We start from the raw sequence: 5,785 nt of genomic DNA on the forward strand, positions 1-5,785 counted from the left end.
AGGTAGCTTTAAAGTATATATGTTGGTTACTTAGCTCCTTTACAGTCACAAAATTCAAAGAAAACACAATAATATATAATCCAAATTCTCTGTGAATTTTCCATCTTTACGTGGCTTGTTTTTACTCTGTTACTTTTTAATATTTATTTTATCATCTTTATTCCTTTACTCTGTCTCTTTAAAGACTTTACCTTTTTAAAAACCATTTACTTCTTTTTATAACAGTCTGTATTCTTTTTCTTCTCTCTCCTAAGCCTATGTACATTTATCCAACACTGTGACCCATTTAGAGGTCTTTTTTATCTATCTCTGTGACATGGAGACCAGCCTAATCTACAGAGTGAGTACCAAAACAGGCTTCAAGGCTACAGTGAACCCCTGTCTCAAAATAAAAAATTCAGGAAGAAGTTCTACTGAAATGTTAACTCTAATAATTCCTTCTATTTCTACTCTCTGTAAGCAGCTTGGCCTACTCACATCAGGAAAGTCCTAGAGTTTAGGAGTGGGAGCAGCAAATTATTCTTTTTTGAAGGTTTTCTTTCATATAGTCCAGATATGGCTTATTTTGTGCCACTTTCGAAATGAATGCAAGGGCAAATGACACATAATTACAACAATTTCTGAAATGCAACTTAAGGGGGCATTTTCTGAAAATTTGCATTGTCCGTATAATACCAAAATTACTAAACTACATTAAAGTGTGTTAAGTATACCACCAGAAGAGGGTTATTCTTTTGGAGGGACGTTCAAGTGGAGATACTTTATATATATATATATAACAAACCCAAGATTCAGCTATTCCTTTATTTTTAGCTCAGAAACTTTCAGAAGGTTGTGCCACCAATCTTAGTGTTTCTCAAAGTGTGATTCCTAAGTCATATGGATTAGTAGCATGGGAGGTGCCTGTTAAATAGTATATTCTCAGGGTAGCTTATATTGAACGAATCAGAATCACCAGAAAACAAGAGTAAAAAAAAAAATCTAGCTAAATAGTTCTCTTGCTATCTGTTTACCTGTGTTAGTTTCCTGAGCTCATTTTCACATCTAACCTGTGCCATATTTCCAGTATTGCTCTCACCCTCTGTGTGTATCCTTTCTATGTTTAAATAGCTACAGCAAACCTTTCTGCTTCCTTTAAGACTCCAATCGACTTTCTTCTAGCTACTTAAGTAGTCTTGTGACTTTGGAAGAATTACTTAAATCTCATGTGTTGGAATATAATAGTAGATTGGAATATAATCGTAGATACCTAAATCTTTCTTCCTTTCCTTTCTTCAAGGCCACTGTCTTCAAACACCTTTCCTCAATTTTTATAACAGCCATGAATCTTATTATTCCACTTTTATCATGTGTGGACATGCACACAGCAAAATGAAAGAAAAATAAAGTAGGAAGGGTGAGGGAGAGAGAAAGGGGAAAGAAACAGAAGGGAGAAGGGATAGGGTAATGAGGGAGAACAAGGAATGATAAAGAAAAAAAGCTTTATTTCCGTATTCTTTGAATACTTGCTGTGTGGAAGACCACCCAAAAAGCATTATGGCTACAGAGATCAACAAGGCCTCAATCTCAACCCTTAAACAGAACAATTTCTAGTGGAGGGAGCATTACTATCTAATACTGAGAGTACTATGGGAACTGAGGAAGAAAACCTGTATTCTGATCTGTGCAAGACAGATAGAATCAGGGTAGTCTGTAAAAAAAAAATGTACAAGTCAGTGTTACAGAAAATATCAAAATTTAGAGGAAATATAGAAAGTGGTCAGATAAGGAATAGAAAAGTTTACAAGTGAATATTGGCAGGCAAACAGATTAGGTGGGTACTTGAACGTTAGGTGCCAGTGAGTTCTCCGAGTTAAAAAGGGACATAGATATCTCATACTCTCCTAGAACTCAAAAGTAAAATTAGGCCTAAAGAGCTGTATTGAGGACAGATCCACATGGAAGTAAACAGTGAAGTCGTGATGTGGAGAAAAACAAGTTGTTAAAGGTAGTGAGCAGAGAAATATCAATCCTCATTAAGACTCCAGAGAATCGTCCTCAGTGATTTCTTTCAAAATAGTCTCTTAGGGTCTTATCAATGTTCCTCTGTCCTCCACAGTGTGAATTAAAAACAGACAACCTCTGAGCACCCCAGCTACACAGAAGTGTCTTCTCTGTGTGGGAACAGAAGCACTAGCACCCATTTGACATGCAGTTTGAGTCTCTTCTTTCAATCTTTGCTAAATTATCATATGAATGCCTTTGTTATCTGAAGCAAAAGCAGTGCATCACTTTCCACATTAGTTCTGACACACAGTCAAGAATTTAGATACAAGTTAAGTAACCCAGGGAGACACTCAAAAACCAGATAGGAGTTTACCATGGTTATAATTAAATGAAGCCAAGTAGAACCTATTTGGGGTTGGTTCTAAATCTACCATCCAAGAAAGCCTGGGATTATGGACTAAGTCAATGAGGACCTTACTATTTTTGAGAAGGAAGTTAGACTTTTCTGGAATTCAAGAAGTTTACAAAAAGAAAAAGTCAAAGGACCTAGATTTCTATAGCTCTTCCCACCAAACCATGAGCTATCTCTCTGCCCAAACTGGAAAGCTAACTTGTAGAAGAACTGCATGGTGACAGAATTCTCTTTACCCTCCTTACTTAACTAACATGAGCATGTAACTAGACACTAGTTTTGGCACCAACAGAATAAATGGGTGATGACAAGTCATCTTAAAATTGCTGGAGCTGATTGTACCGTGTTCACCTAAAAGTTGACTAAAGTCTTGTCCATCACTCCACCCACTGGATCCAAATGTTATTGGATACTTCCTGTCAGATTTCACGTCTAGGACTTGCTCTGTCTATGGGACAGGGCTCTGTATTACCATAATTCCTCTCAGCAGGAAGGATTTAAAAGGACATGTCAACAGTCTCAGAGCCTAGTTCAGACTCTGTGAGAAAAATGACTTTGCAAAATCTCTTTATAACATGCATATATATATATATGTGTGTGTGTGTGTGTTTATAACACACACAAACACACACACACATACATATATATATGTACATATGTTATGCAAAAGTAGAAGGGGACTTAAGATAAACTTGAAGGAAAGGAAAGGGATGAACAGGAGCAAAGAAGAAGGTACAATAAGAGGTAAGAATAAAATAGAAAAGAAAACCACATTGGTTACAATTTTCTATTATCACGGAAAGATCTGTGGCAGAAATAAGTTTCTTTCATGAGGGATGAGAACTGCCATCATCTGCAGACATAAGGATAAATCTTTATAATGTATATAGGAAAATTATTGAAAAAGTACTGGGTTATGAATATGTGCAAAATAGTGAGTTTGGTTATGACATATATGAAAAATGCCATAATGAAATTCACCATTTTATATCCTAATTTTAAAATCCATAATATTATAAAAGGGCCTTTGGGAAGATAACTTAAACCAATGTTTTTCAAATATTATGTCACCTCACTATGAAATTATTAAATTGGTTCATCAGATAACAACTGGCACTTTGTAAAGATGAAATTAATAAAATAAAAAATATCACAATGATTACACATGCTAGCAATATGATTTAATGATTTAATATACTAGGTTGAAGAATACAAAATTTCAAACATTCAGCTATTCTGATAGATAAACTTGTAAATTTTTATCCAAGTGAAGATATGTACATATGCATGCACACAAGCACACACACATACATGTACAAAAATGGGTGTAAACATACTGAAAGTCTTATTGCTTTGTACTAGAAAGGGTATACCACATTTTGAGATGCAGCTTTTTTTTTTTTTTAACCAAGTTTGAAATTCATTGTCTTCCGTGACTCAGTGTGTCACACTGCAACTTCCATCTACCTCAGAACCCAGTAATATCACTCTTGGGTATTTATTCAAAGAATGCACACTCATACCACAAGGACATTTGCTCAACTGTGTTCATAGCAGCATTATTCATAATAACCAGAACATGGAAGCAACCTAGATGTTCCTTAACTGCAGAATGGATAAAGAAAATGTGGTACATTTACACAATGGAGTACTACACAGAGGTAAAAAACAATGACATCCTGAAATTCACATACAAATGGATGGAACTAAAAATATCCATCCTGAGTGAGGTAACTCAGATCCAGATCAAAAAAACATTGTATGTACTCACTCGTAAGTAGATATTAGACATAAAGCAAAGTATATATAGATATAGACCATAATGGTCTATATCTATAATTCCAGAGACGCTAGGCAACCAGGAGACCCCTAAGAGACACATACAAGGATCCCCCTGGGAAGGGAAAACAGACAAGGCCTCCTGAGAAAATTAGGAGGGAGGAAAAGGAAGGATAGAAGGGGAGGGGAAGGGGAAAGGGGGAGAGAGGAGGAGAACCTGAGGGAATGGGATGTTCAAGAAAGGGGAAGGACAGTGAGGGAGAGAAAGGAAAGAATTGTCTTGGTTGAGGGAGCCATTAAAGGAATGATGAGAAACATAGCACTAGGGAAATTCCCAGAAATCCACAAGGATGACCCCAGCTAAGACTCTAAGCAACAGTGGAAAGGATGCCTAAACTGGCCCTCCCCTGTAATCAGACTGACAACTGACTACCTTAATTGTCATCATAGAACCTTAATCGAGCAACTGATGGAAGCAGATGCAGAGATCCACAGCAAAGCACTGGGCTGAGCTTCCTGTGACCAGCCCAAGAGAGGGAGGAGTGATAATATGAGCAAAGGGGTCAAGACCATGAGGGTGATTCTCACAGAAACAGGTGACCTGTGTTAGTGGGAGCTCACTGACTCTGGACTGAGAGTGGGGAAACCTGCATGGGAACAAATTAAGCCCACGAATGTGGGGGACAGTTGTGAGGCTTGGGCAATCTGTGGGGCCACTGGCAGTGAGACCAGGATTTATCCTTAGTGCATCTAAGAGCACATTCTTTTTTGAGGGATACCTTGCTCAGCCTAGATATGGAGGGGGGCTTGGTCTTGGTTTAAAGTGAAGCCTCAGACTTTGTGGACTCCCAGTGGATTGTATTATACAAAATTCTTAGTAAAAGATAATAATCAAGACTAAAATAATCCTTTTTTATTTTTTCCTATTTTCTCTTAAATTTTGTTTTATTTGGGGGTATGCAGGGGCAGAGGGCAGACTTGAAAGGATGGGGAAATGAATGGTATCAAGATACATGATGTAAAATATACATAGAATATTTTTTTAATTATGGTTAAAAAATTAAAAAAATGCTACATTCAATAGAAGAGATTACCAATGATGTGTTATAGGTAGGTCACAGGTTGAGGATTGCAGAGAAAAATCAGCCAAGGCCTTTGGGGAAGAATTGTTTCCTAATATAAGAAGCAACCTCTATTATCTGTAGATTCTTTTGATTTGATTATATACTAGTTCTATTGGGATCATTCTCTTCTTCTTGCCAGAAAAAAAGATCCCATTTAGGGGGCCTTTTGTGCATACCTATGTCTAAAAGGAATGATAAAACAGGGTTTCTGGAACTTTGGTCTTTATTGTTTTCCAAGATATGTAGGGTCTTACTTCCCTCATTGTGGCACCCCACAAGGGAGGCCGAACCAAGTGAAACTCTGTTGTAACTCCTATATATACCAGATTGTCTCAACATCAATTACTTTTGGACAAGAGAGCATGTTTCTGCAGTCCCTGGAAAGCACAGAGCATAAAAACTACCTGTGCTTATATGCGATGGAATGGTCATCTGCATTTTTTAATGTTAAGAGAAAAACAAAATTATGATTTGAAAGTAAATG

Source organism: Chionomys nivalis, chromosome X (assembly GCF_950005125.1).
Source record: "Chionomys nivalis chromosome X, mChiNiv1.1, whole genome shotgun sequence".
NCBI lineage: Eukaryota > Metazoa > Chordata > Mammalia > Rodentia > Cricetidae > Chionomys > Chionomys nivalis.